General features: G+C 39.1%; 1 protein-coding gene across 3 annotated transcripts in view; it reads right to left on the bottom strand.

Moving 5' to 3' along the window:
* Nucleotides 1–13,946, bottom strand: part of LOC124171805 (phosphatase and actin regulator 4-B-like) — a 174,575-nt gene extending 160,629 nt beyond the window's left edge. For 2 of the 3 annotated variants that reach the window (XM_046551130.1, XM_046551127.1), the window contains exons 1-2: nt 13,851–13,945; nt 13,334–13,673 (exon numbers count right to left, since the gene is read on the bottom strand). The gene's annotated coding sequence lies outside the window, so the exon portion shown is untranslated. Of the gene's footprint in view, nt 1–13,333; nt 13,674–13,850 lie in introns of all 3 variants that reach the window. The other variant, XM_046551129.1, reaches the window with a different exon arrangement.
* Nucleotides 13,947–14,044: the final 98 nt, after the last annotated feature.

A 14,044-nucleotide genomic window follows, 5' to 3' on the forward strand; every position in this document is an offset into this window, starting at 1 on the left:
TTTCCTTCAAAGGCTTGTCTATTTTTCTATTTCAATCCTTTTCAATTATGAATTTTTTTAAAGAATAGCGAGAAAATCTACCATTCATCGATACAATCAGTACATATACTCTATTCCTTTAAATCGCAGACTGAAATAAAAATACAATGCAATTTCCCACAAAATACTTTATTAAACTGCAGCAATTTTTAATATTTTTTGGGAACTAGCATGTCATTATTATATTTTCACGCACAAATTCCACCCGATTACGCGAGAAAAATCGGATTACTACCCCTTCGTATTGAGTATTAAATTCGCGACTCTTCATAATGTACTGAGGGCAAACTCGTCCTTTTCATAGAATTCAACAGATGGGTCGACGAATTTCAGTGCACAAAAAGAGCCCATCGATGCTGCTGTAACACCTTTTCGAGTGGATAGGTGTCCCACTCCGAGAGTGGCACGCCAATCCACAATTCAGGAATAGCACGAATGCCGAGGTGGGTCGATTCCTTTTCCACGAGTTGCCAAAATGAGTCGCTTTCTTCCGTCCACTTGCACACCGTCACACTTTCCCCGGCCCTATCACAACCATCACAAACGGAGTCGAATCTCCCTCCCTTTATCACGCTGAGATCATAACATAATTAACCTAGTGTTATTTCGAAAAGGGGGCATGGAGTCTCACCAACTACGATTTAGACTGGCGAATTAGGCAGGGAATCTTTACAAATGCGTTGAACAAAATACAGGCTGCAGTCACAACGCAAAAATGGCGAGGAGTTTTTCACAGATGATGTGAAAAATGTCCTTTTTTTAACAACGCATTATGGTAGACGAGATAACGTAAAGGATATTAAGTAAATAGACTGCAGAAAAGAGAGATTAAAGATGTCATTCTTTCCTTATACTTGAATTCCTGTCATGAATAGAAACATTTCCTCCGTTCCTGATATTAATCGAAACACTCGCTAGGACGCATGATATTTCTTTTTAAATCTCTATTAATTGTTTTCCTCATTTCCACTACATTATTTTTTCCTTACCTCATCATTTTATACTATTTCTCGACCTTCATTTCTTCGCGGTAACCCTCTACCTGATTCTACACTTGCGTGGACAGGCTAATAATAATTACTAACACCAAACTTTACCTTTCTATGTAATTGTACTTGTAGTGTCCTGAGGATTGTGCATTCCGCCAAAAGCTCAGCACGTATTTTTTGATATGGATGAAATCTCGTCTTCCACAGCTACTACCGCAAAAACTGGTGGTGGAGAACGCTGCCTCACGCAGGTGGCTACCAAGTGGAACGGGTAGATTTTGAATGAAATGGAAAGTTAGCAGAAAAATTCTTTAGCAATAAAAGCCATGAACCATCCAGTTTTTATTTTGCCGTGGCATTCGGAAATGATCAAGAACGTGTAGATTTTAAACTCAAGGATAAATTCACCGGCGGAGATAATTTTTATGGGGATAATGTAGATGTATTACCAAACCAAATATAGTTCGATTTTCTTCCAAAAATCTGAAGCATTAATCTTCCACGAGCTTCTGAGAGAAATTTAGGCTGCTTCGACCAAAAAAAAGTGCGTCGTTCACATTGACTGGGCTGGAGAGGATTTCAGCACGATTTGCACACAATGCAAATGAGAATTGTTATCTAATCAAAAATAACGCTCATTCATGATAACCCTTCAAAGCAGCATTCGCCAATGTTCGATAAGCCACATGAAAAATCTAATTTTCACACCCAAGTTCTACTCTTAAAAGAAAATATGATATTACAGTAACTAAGGGAAAATAACTCCTCAGCCTTGGTATCAAATAAAAATATGGCCCACTTCGTATATCTATATCTATGCGTTAAATACTCTATGCCAGCTTTCATGAGTAAATTCATGAGAATAGGACATTTTCATGGAAAATTAGTATCAAAATGGAATAAAAGTAAATGTCCTCACTATTTAGAAAGGACTATATATTTGCGAAATTACTTGACTAACAAACTAAGTATAAAAAATACGAATCTCTTCTAAATGAACTCGGTAATATTATAAACAAAAGAATATTTTTACTCACCCCCCACTATTTTCAAGAAGTTAAGGATCAATTCGGCATAAAACCAATTTTCTTTCCGAGTTCCAGGGAAAAATATTCAACAGTGAAAGTTAAAATACAGGAGATTGAGTTCCACTGGTTCCCTAAGAAACAATTTCGACCAAGTGTTGACCAACAAATTAATCTGCATAAATAGAATTCAATCCTTTTATACAACACGTTACTTCTATAAAACTTTATTTTCAGCCATTTAAACAGAGAAGAGAATTCATTTTTGCAGCCCGAGCTTCCGCGATGAAACTTGCTTCAATTCAGGGCAGTGCCTTAAAGTGGCCTGAGGTCGCAGTGAGAAAATCTTCACCCCTTATGACCCAGGCCTGGAAACAAATAATAACATAGCGATTCCTTCCGAGCTGAGTTGTGAGCTGAGTTTCGTGCAGGTGAACGTGACTCAAGAGGTAATCACCGCAAGGCCTTGCACAACCGAGAAAAGAAGACCCAGAAAAGATCTGAGCGACTAGCGAATGGACTTGGATTCAGTTATGGAAATGCGTAGAGTGAGAAAAAACCAAAACGACAGTCAAGGCAAAGCTGATAAGTTTGCAGGTTTTGCTAAACATGGAGGAAAGGTGCAGTACACTACTCCAACGATGGTGAAACAAGGAGGAAAGATCAACGTTAGACCAAGAATATAGCCGTTTTGGTTTAATAACTGAAAGTATGAAGGCCTTTACGTCATTAAAGAAAAAACAACCAACGCATTAATTAAAGGATGATCGTGCCGATTTTCCACACAGATGACAATAAATTACCTACTTCGGTTGTCCTTCATCACATCTCCCATTATTACCAATTGCTTTTCTGCTAGGTCCTTCATTCCTTGATTTCCACTCGTTTTCACTTTTATTCCTCCTAGCACGAAATAAAAACCTACAGGATCGGAGATTTCCGCGAGCTATGGAATTCATATGAAAAATCAGTTTGAAGACCGCTTTCAATGACGGGCGACACGATCGTATCTCAAGTATCGACCGCTCACTAACTCTACAGATTCTACCATGCAAAGCACGTGACCTCAATTTTCCGGCCGCCTCCCTAAATAAGCTACTAAGTCGCCGCGCTTTATTTTTCCTTCCTTCCCTGTTTACAGAGCATTACGACCTTCAACGCCTCCATACCTCGACACATGACCTTGCCGGGCGTTTTCGAATAAAGGGAAAACAATGCACGACCTAAACGGTGAAAACCTAAAAAAAAAGAGTTTGAATAGTCTTGATCCACTGTTATTTAGTAAACCCACCCGGATTCTGATTGGCCACATGCATTTTCAAGAATTTCCCTCGGAGGAGGTTGATTTTTTTCAAAACGAAACAGATCAACTAAGGGGACGCTGAAGCATTTGAGGACCAAGGATGGTAGTAAGCGTACATAAGGTCAAATAACATTTGATGCATTGCGGAGAAGGCGGCAAAATATTACAGACAAGAAAAGAGGGAGCGAATGAAGTTTATCAACAATGTCAAGTAGGTATATCAGGGAATCGAATTCAAAGTACAGGGCCTTACACGCGCGCTACAGCTAAAAAAATAACTCGCCCAGAGTATCAATCTGCAGGTTGAACAGATCACCAAGGGTAGAGTTCTCCCAGCTGTACCCCACTGGCCCCCATAAATATCACGGTTTCAAGAAGATAATGTATTCGTGGGCAAACGGCTATTTTTACTTAAGTTGTGAAACCCAGAATATCGCAAGAGTAAGAATATCGCAACGTTCCGGCAATAAAGCACATTTCTTTTTCCTTGAGGATTTCATTTGACGGTGGAAATTTGGCTTGACCCGTACTTAAACCCAGGACCCTTCTATTCGCATCCCAGCTCTCTATCCTCAATGCCGCTGAGCTCCAGAAAGTCACGCCATATACGTCAACATCGATCGGACAGAATTAAAGAGTTGTACCGAGTTTTTTTTCTTCCATCGTGTTTCACTTCGGGAATGAGCTTTTGCAGCGCTCACCTGAGAGGTAATGTCCATGCTCACATGTACCAGGATGTGAAAGCTATGAAAGGCTGACATGAGCGCAGCGCAGCATAACTGGGGATCCTTCGCGGTGGATATTACAGACGCATATCCATAAAGGGTGGGGGGGGAGGGCAGAACTAATGGGCATCATTGAACGAGAATTACAAACGATCGTGAAACAAAACATTTCGTATAGAAGTTCCATTGGTGCGGAATCTAGAGGACGAAATGAGAAGAGATGTGGGTACGGCTAGAAGATAAATAGGTACACAGCGCTGTGACTCGGTCTAAAACAGTAGATTGTAGGACTAGCGTCGAAAGTCACGCTATCCAATGCATAATGACGGACTTTCAATACGAGGTTTGCATCATGCACATATAGCTTCATGACTATAATCATTGAGTAGTCAATATCAAACCGATTCAAAAACAAAAGTTATTTACTTAAAGATTCGTTAAATTGTTTTACTTAGATTGAAAGAATCTTGCGCCCAGAATTAGGTGTTCTTATTTCATTGCTTACGAGTCTACCGGACATTTAAGATATTATCCAGGTAAGGGCTTTAACTAGAGAGAAAAAAAATATTTGGATTCCTATCAAATGTAATAAAGGTATTACTTAATCTCTTATAAATGATCTATTTCCTACCTTCGCCTACTTCATTTCCTATAGTCCCTTACAACTAAACAACAACACCTAGTTACAACTAAATTTTCATATGCTCCAATACTGACCTTAAAAATACCATTTTGGGTACCAAGAAAATAAAACTAAAACTGAGAAGGCTTCAACTGGACGGTCGAAGTCTCATCAAAAATAGAAGCATTTACAAATTTTATTAAAACGATGGATAAATTTTATGAAATGAAGACAACCTGCAGTAGTTATAATTTCATAATTACCATAAAATGAGAATATTACTCATATCATTCCTAATTCGCACAGACTCCCGCATCTTTTAATAAAAAGCAGCGATGGGGCGAACCACGTGATGAGAATCATTGATCGAGACTTACGAACGATCGTGAAACAAAATATGTGACACCGAAAGACGACTTGAAAACGGAGGGGCGGAGGGCTGAAGGGAAGATAGAGTAGTATGCAGGCGCGGAGCCAAAAAAATCGAGCAATGAAAAAGTTACTGGATAATTATTGAAAAAAAGAGTGCTTTTTTATGTTTTCCCACCTTTATTTCAAAGGTTAAAGGGGAGGTCATGAAACAACTCGCGAGAAGCTTATTTTACCAGCGACATGAATAGGTTACGAGGGCTGCTGTTCTCTATTGATTATTTGCGAATTTATTATAGCCTATTTCTGAACGATATTTGACTTTAGCACGATATTTGACGTTTATGCACTCAGTCGGAGACCTAGAGAGAGACTATTTCAACAGTAAGTGACGCATTCCTAACACATATGTAAATATGTCCAGAAAAGTCGGGGATGAAAAGAACAGCGTCCATTTTTAAGATGATCCATTTGGGATAGAGAGTACGAAAGTGGAACGTGGAAAATCTAAACCTTAGCGAGAAAGAAAATCTTATCCAGAATGGATTTAAAATTACCAAGCAAGTAAGATAACATAGGAGCCAGACACGACGATAGTATAAACATTTTCATGTGATGATTTCATTGTAATGATGATAGTTTTCGTGTAATGACGTGTCATTAGGGGAATTATAAAGAGCGGTGTGGCCGTTAATAAGACGGCCAAGGGAAAAAGGCGTGCGATATAGTGAGCGGAGGGAGATTAAATACTTAGAAATTAAACGAAGTACGCCAAAAATAACGAGGTAAGCATCACCATTGGCATGGCTTGGCATCAGCATGGCTTGAAGCTTTTCGCTTTGGATTCAAAAAATTAAAGTGTTCAAAAGGGAAATATTTATTTTTTACAGGGCAACTGACATTCTCAAGGAAAATAACACACAAACATTAAACCCATGTCATAGCGTAACCTTCGATGAAAAATATAAATAAAGTACGACACCTTGGGGATTGAATTAACGAAATTTATTTTGAACACATAAAAAATACTGAAATTTCTCCGAAGTTTATTTGCACAAAAGGAAGGACGAAATGGTGCACTGAATATCGAGTCGGCAAGATTCAAGGAATGTATATACCAGAGAGATTCGCGCAGACTCGCGCATCTTTTCATACAAAGCAGCGATAGGGCGAACCACGTGATAAGAATCATTGATCGAGCATTACGAAGGATGGTGAAACAAAATATGTGACACCGAAAGGCGACTGGAACAAAAAAATCCGATTTAAATATAGTAACCTAAAACTTCAATTTCCTTTAAAGATGTCCAATTTCAGTTCGCCGTAAATATTACTGTCGAATTTTAAGACTGAATAACGTCTCATACCCGGGCAGGGGCGGATCCAAGCTTTTTTTCTGGGGGGTCACAAGGGTCTGACAGGCAAACCCTTTCCTCATACTTGAGATAAAACCAACACACATTCATTATTGTACGAATATTCTATTTATTGAATTATTAAAGTTATTAAAATGAAATGAAATGATTGAGGCTCCATAATACACAAAACAAAACGAACGTAATGAAAACCAACCGTATGAAAATTTTGCCTGTCTGGTAAGCGTGTGGGGGGGGGGGCACGCGCCCCCCTTAAATCCGCCTATGTACCCGGGTATATCTTCTTGTAAGCATAATGAAAATTGCGAGGGTATCGCCGATGTAACGGATACCGAGGGAATGACAGGAGGAGAGTCAACTACTTCATGACCCGAACCCAGGTGGTGAGGCATAATCATAGCTAGATAACCAGAAGGGAAATTGTGCACCACCTATGGAATATATGGAATGGTAGGCTATATTCAATACTGCAAAATGCAAAAGAGGTTGATTTTGACAATAAATTAACGAAAACGCATTAAATCTGCGCAAGTCATACACTAAGGGTCCAAAAGTCGAACGGATGTTCCGTTTTGAAAAATTCTTTTCAGCCCTCCGGAGGAACCCAAACCGAAATTGAGAATATGAACTCCATCGGCAATAAAAACATTTTTTAACTCAATCAATTTTTTAACATATTGCAAAGGGGAATTAAGTGGTGAAAAATATTATGCCACCAAGCACAGAATAAAATAAGCAGTTTCAAACCATTAACAATATCGAGATATAATTTTCACGGCACGACATTCGATTTCCGTCAAATCATTCACGATGGATAGCGTGCAAGTATATCGTAGCAGGCAGTACCCCCTTCCGAGTTTTTTATAATGCTTTTGAAAAAAAATCCGATATATAAATAGCAAGCTAACACTTAAAATTTCCTTTAAAACAACCACTTTTAATACTCTGTAAATATTAGTGCCGAATTTTAAGGCTGAATAACGTCTCATACCCGTGTACATCGGAATTATGCATTGACAGCACGAATTTTCGATTGCAAACTGGTGAAATGGGATGAAAGAAATCAAACTCACCGGACGTTTGCAATCTCTTTTCGATTTCAGCTCAGTGAGCCCAATCGCTGCCTTTGTCGCACTTTCACTCGTTGGAAGAAAGCCATGAGATCGTCACACGTTAAATCCTTGACAGAGAAGGAGCCAAAATGTAACCTTAATACAGTCACCGTCAACAACTCTTCAGAGCACGATACATACGCGTGCCGAATGATAATCACAAATCCAAGGCCCTCTTGCCAAAAATCCCAAAACCAAGCAGATCAGGCAGATAGGGAATTACAAACGATTCCCTGGCTCAATGACAATGCACAATGCAATGCATAACAGCATTATAGATCCCACGCCCGACGTAAAAACTGGCTAATCCCTACCGTTTGTAAGATCCTCTCGCAGCCTGCAGATAGCTATTCCTCGGAGCAAAATTTATTTCCGAGCCGAGGGGAAAAAGGGCAAATCCCTAAGCCCTCCAAAGTCGCGAAATGGAATATTGATTCATCATCAATGGTCGTTCAATCGCGAGAATGGTTGATTGAAGGCCTGGTTCTTCAATTTTCAATAGTGTTTTATAAAGTTCTTTCCTCTAATTCTGCTCTTCCGCATACGTCTTCGTTTCTTGATCTATTCGTCCATTCGATCTTCGGCTTCCTCCTCTAGCACCACATTCTGAAAGCTTCAAGCTTCTTTTGATCGACTTTTCCGATGGTCCACGATTCTGATCCATAGAGTGCCATGCTCCACACCAGTGGTGCAGCGAGGAGGGGTTTTGGGGGATAAACCCCCCCCCCCCCAGAGCTAAGAGGAATTTTTAATTTTAACCCATTTTACTTAATTGGATTGATATTACTAATAGAATAGTGTAAGGTTTAATAAATTATCCCTCAGAAAGCCGTAAAACTCACAATTTTGAACCTTTTATCTTAAAATTCCGAAATTTATTAATCTCGCACTTACCGCTTATCCTGGTGGGTATTCCATACCCCCACACACCCCGGTATTATTGCACCTAAACCCCCCTAGCCTTAATTCCTAGCTGCGCCCCTTCTCCACACAAATGCTTTCATACACTGTTTGCTCCTCCGTGGTCCGATCTTCTTTGAGCACAGCACTTGTCTTTTACTTTGCTTTCTTAGCTAGGGCTTTTCTTCGCTTGATGTCCATAGCACTTTTTCCGTCCCACGTGATGATACTTTTTAGAAAGATGAATAAATCCACTTGCTCTAATTTCTTTCATCTCAATATGACGACTGCATTCAGCTTTTTTCTTCCGCAAACTTTTACTTTCGTCTTTGCTTTATATATTTTCATACTGTACTCCTGGAGAAAATAGTAAATTCCGTTTTGTGACACTTGAAAATCATCCCAATTTCCACCAACGAAGGCGATATCGTTTGCGAAGCGGTGCATGTTTCTTTCTTCCCCATTGATCTTAATTCCTTCCCATCAATTTCTTACGCTTCTCCGAGTCCCTCTTCCATGTATATGTTGAACAGTGCTGGTGAGAGGTTACATTATCCACTGACTCCTTCGTGGATTTTGGCTTCTATATTCCAATGCCCTATCATTTGCGCATTAACTGATACATTTTTCTTCTGTTGTAATAATCCATTCCTAGTTTTTCCAGCAGTCCGAACATCTTGTTCCATTCAACATTTTCGAAGGCTTTAGTTAGGTCAATGAACGGCACGTATCATCGTATCATTGTGTTTACGCGTATTGCTTTCTCAATTTTCCCTAAATTGATTGAAATTTCTACTCGTAAAACCTAAAGTTATTCAAAGAGCACCTAATTGTAAATTGCGTATAGCCTACTCTCCCCGTAATTCCTCTGCCCCAAATTCGTCGTAATCCGCCTCTAACTAATGCATACGTCCCTTTCTATAGTTACCATTTCTTTTTAATTGTCTCCAACTGAGATCACCTTCATACCAAGGGAATAGAGAAACATACCCACCGAAAATGTTTAATAAAGAAAATGACTCTTATGTAGTGGGAGCCCAGATACAGGACGGTTGACAAATAAAACGGTGGCATTCACCGCAGCAAAGATCGCTTCAAAACAAATTACTAATCGAGGATTTAATTTCCAGCTCAGTTTCATTAGCTTTACCTATGGCCTGATGGAATCTGAAGGGCAATGGAAATGTATTCATATCTTTCACTACGCGTGATAGCTAAAATTCTCGCCTAAAGAGGAATACGCAGAGAACTACGTGCGGCAATCGAAGAGAAAACTTTACACCCTTATGAGGATATGAGGATTTCGAAATAAGGTGGCGATAAAAGCGCTAATCAGATATTCGCACATATACACATATACATTGGAATTGTTAGGAATCATTTGACATTTTACGAAAAAGCTCGAAATTTTCAGGGCATAAAAAATCAAGAGGTCAAGAGAAGAAACAGGAACAGGCACTAAAAAGAAAATTAAAGTTTCTTTTGAAGTAATGGCCACCTCTAATTAAATGCTATACAATTTAGGATGGATAAAGAATAGCTCATTTTGAAATATGAAATACTGCACGACGAATGAAAAACCTTACGGAACGTAAAGTCAAATTCAAACACAAGTAGCTTTTTGCGTCCGAACGTTAACTTACACGAATGGCACAAGGTGTTTGCTTGAATCTGCATCAAAAGAGCTATTTCCCTGATTTTGAGTAGTAAAGCACAACGCAGCACGGAAATTGCAAGGACGTTGACCGTGAGGCATTCGTAGGGTATGGTAAAAAGGAATTACTGCTGCATCTTTCTTATTGAGTTAAGGTTTAGAGCATGCATATTTCTGGATAAGATAAAACTCAACGTATTCCAAATTTCCTTCAACAGAAAGATTACAGAGTAAACTGTCGGGTGAATTTTGTTCTTTTGAAATAACCTTTCCAAAATATTTTATGGAAAATTTACAAGTGAAGGGAAAACTTTCACCATTTCCACCCCTTATTTCTTTGGCCGTTACTCTATTCTAAACTGTTACCAGTATCTGTAGCCCCAATTATGTACTTTGAGGCGGCAAATCGTAGGGCTGCTTTTCAAAGCATTTTCAGGGGAGAGGAATGGCAAGACCGCGGGTAATTCTCGCTATCTCCAATTAAAATCGGAATTTACAGTATTGCCACCAGCAAAGAAATATTTAAGCGCCTCGGCAATAGAAATGTAATAAGTGTTTCACATTTTCGAAAAGAATGGTGCGTCGGAACTAAAATTTGCTTTTTTTACCGGCTATTAATGGCATTGATACTGAGTTGCACTAATTTCACATTCGACTTCGGTACACTCTTGCACATCAGTGATACATTCACACGTAATATCCGAACCCCCATGAGACAGGCAGCAGGAGATATAGGATGCTGAAGAGGAGATTTAAATGACCATGAGTTTATCTCAATCCCTATCTTCAGCCTATGTATAAACACCAGCGACATAAAAAACCATTTCCAGAACTCGGGATGAGACCGCCGCAGTATCGGAAGACGAGCGTACCGAGAGGACGGGATCGACAAGCTGTTAAGCCACCGCTCAGGGTAGAAGAATGGAATTCGACGGCGATAGAATGACAGAGCTCTAGACTTTTCTAAAACTTAGAGATTCAAAATTAAATTTCAGTAATTACGCAAAGAATTATCAAAGAACCTCACGGTACTTTCATCAAAATCATAGGCACAGAATATAAGCTAGACCGATGAAATTATTTTTTTTTTCATTTTCGCACCTAGGAGCGGCAGAAATATTCTCCAGCTACCTTTACCTTTTACCGATGGAATAATACATTTCAATGAAGAAAATGGAATGCATTCTCTATTTGGGATGATGGAAGATAAACTATTCTCATGTCTAGGCAAAGAAATTGGAATCCATTGCCGTTGGCTCTATCCTGAAAGTGGTGAAAAACACCCTTTTCAAGTTGTTATCACAGGAAAATAATGGAAGTTATTCTCTCTGACGTCAGAAATAATTTTAACGCTTTTAAGCTATATTTCATCTTTTAAAGACAATTGGAATGCTAGGAATTTGCGGATAGTTGATTCCAAAGATGAGATTATTACGGCGCAGGTACGAAATAGTAACGGAAAAGTAGTAAATTGTATCGTACTCTCGTACCTTACCGTACCCTTAACAAAATTGGCGCCTAAATGTATGCTTTATCGGAGTGGGAGGTGCAGTAGAAGAATAATGAAATACAGGGTAGGCTATACAGATCATGCCGCCGGTGAACGGTAATATCAAGGGTAATCTAAAATTCTACTGGTCATAGGTTAACGCAGAAATTAAATTTTAGTGTATCATTAAAGAAATTAAACCAGAGACAAAATTATCCCACAAACTGCAGTATTTAGGCCTGCATAAACCGAGTCCGCCCATTGTAATTTAGGATATGCTGAAGCATTCCATACGGTATAAGAACGATACTAAGTTCGTTTTATCCATTTGACATGAAGAAAAACCGTCAATAATCAAAGGGATAAGCTGCGCTTTTCACCAACTTCCTCAGAGAACCACGGAAAAATTAGAGCAGGTATTCAATGATACGACCCTGAGCAATTTGAAGGCGAAGAGTCCCGTAAAATACGTTACCCGCAGCACAGAGTTCCCTCATAAATATTATGCTCTGAAGCCGCAACTTGCAAAACGTGTTAAACACCGCTGACTTTCTTTTTAACCAAGAATCCAAGTCTACATTTCACAATTTAACATTGGATAAAAAGATCTTAATGATTGTTTCGATGTGAAACAACTGATGAATAATTAGCGAACGCGACTGCTATAATTACATCGAACATTGAGAGCTCATCCCAAAGTCACATGATCCAAAACAAATATAAAGAGAGTGCACACAGAAAAATGACCAAAAGCAACATAGATAAGGATATTAGTCCTCGGAATCTAGAAATGAGCAACAATAACGCTTGGTTCATAATTATTGACACAAATATAGACATGGAGACGAATAATACAGATGAGACAAACAACGCAATCCCACCGCTTTTTCTAAAAACAAATGCAAATACATGGCGTACTTAGTAACACACTTGAATAGTTTCAGCATATAAAAGGTCTCTCCGCAGTGATAGCGCTAACATTACCATTTTATCCCCAGCCAAATTTTAAGTTGTATGAAAATTGAACAAAATATTTCAAAGTGTTTTTATACCCTGCGGAATATTATTTGACTGAGGGTCACTTATATCCCCCCTACTCCCGTCCGTATGCACCCAATGAATCCCACCGGGAATACCATGAAGTGTTTACTCGGGAATGACGAGTGTTAAAATACGAGTGCAACACTCGAGCTCCTTTCCCATATTTAGTTAAAAACGGGATAATGGAAAAATATGGAATAAGTTACAAGAATAAATAAAATCATTGCGCTGTATACGGATATTGCTGTATTGTTTCAAAGTATACAATTGCATCGCATCGTTTCTCCGACAAAAAAATTTAACTCGCAGTAGTTACATTACTCAAGCGGATGTCACAAAAGTGAGTATTTATGGGATTAAAAATTAATATTTCTCGAGCACGCTCATGCCGAAAATGAATAAAGTTTCAGATTCCATTGAGAAAATTTCAGGATACGACGAATTCACAACATAGTAAAATTCCGTTACGAAATCCGGAATACATAAGTAGTTACTAACCGCCAAAAAAATAGCGACACCAGTAAATGGAGAAGCGAAGCGCAAATGACGTCTTCCAAATTAAATTAAATTAAATTAATAACCATCAAACGACACCGACACTTGAAAAATCGCAGAAATTCCGGCCAGTGTCAGAAAATCAACACATCCTACTATCAGTTCAATTAGCGTACACAATACAAAAAACCCACCTCTAGCAATGAAGAAATTCTTTCCCAGTAAATCTGTAACGTATCCGCAGACGAACAAGATCCCATCCGCTCGAGTGCTGGCACCGAACGACACTCCGAAGGCAAACTTTCGCCGGCTCTTACGAGAACCAGATCCTAGCGGTACAGCCTTCCCGAAGCACTTGGTAGCCTCTTCCTTCCACTCCGGTCATATTTTAACTTTCATCCTTCCCAGGCTTGGCTGCGCGCGTCGACTGCCAAGGGCAATGTACTCCGACACCATCCGGCACTCCAATGCACTCGTCCGTACCAATTAACGACAGATCGAGAATCATCCGTTCCCCCAGAGAAGAGGCTCCACCTTAAAGTATTCATAATTTACTCTGACTATTAAAAGCACATACTCCTTTGTTGTAGGAAGGGAAATGTTAGTCCAAAGAAAATAACATACAAGCAGAACATCCTTACGCGGATGAAGCAACAGATGGTTTCGAATAATCCGAGTTGTTTTTACCTTAAATATGCAAGTGAATCTCACCTGAAATTATTGTTTTATGTTACAGCGATAACTTCACATCATGAACAAATAAAAACAAAAATTAAATTTTGAAAGGTTTCACTTGAATGATCTTAACCACCTTAACCGTTCATCATCAATAAAATCATACGCGGTCGCCGTCAAGCCATGAAAATTGGTAATGTTGGTGCACATGAGTATAAATGACAAAATAG

Source organism: Ischnura elegans, chromosome X (genome assembly GCF_921293095.1).
Source record: "Ischnura elegans chromosome X, ioIscEleg1.1, whole genome shotgun sequence".
Taxonomy (NCBI): Eukaryota; Metazoa; Arthropoda; class Insecta; order Odonata; family Coenagrionidae; genus Ischnura; species Ischnura elegans.